We start from the raw sequence: 301 nt of genomic DNA, 5'->3' as shown, positions 1-301 counted from the left end.
AAAAAAATCTTATTACCTTATTATCGTTTTGATATTTTGTTAATTTTTTCTGATAATTGTTCTCAGAAAACAAGCCGGGCCTCCACAAATATAACAGATAATGAGCATTACTTTGAATGATAATGGTGATAATGACGACGCATAATTTCCCCAGTTGTGCTTCAAGGGATGGTGAGCGCCTCTAATCATCCCCGAAGAGAAGCATCGCAGTTTGATTACGTCAGATTAGTCAGAGCAGTTGCAGGTGGCAGCGGCGCCCGATCATTTCGCGGGAGTCATTACTAAGCACTGCCTACCTGAA

The sequence above is a fragment of the Penaeus monodon genome, chromosome 25 (genome assembly GCF_015228065.2).
Source record: "Penaeus monodon isolate SGIC_2016 chromosome 25, NSTDA_Pmon_1, whole genome shotgun sequence".
NCBI lineage: Eukaryota > Metazoa > Arthropoda > Malacostraca > Decapoda > Penaeidae > Penaeus > Penaeus monodon.
The sequence above is the reverse complement of the archived record's forward strand: the minus strand, read 5'-3'. Positions refer to the sequence as shown.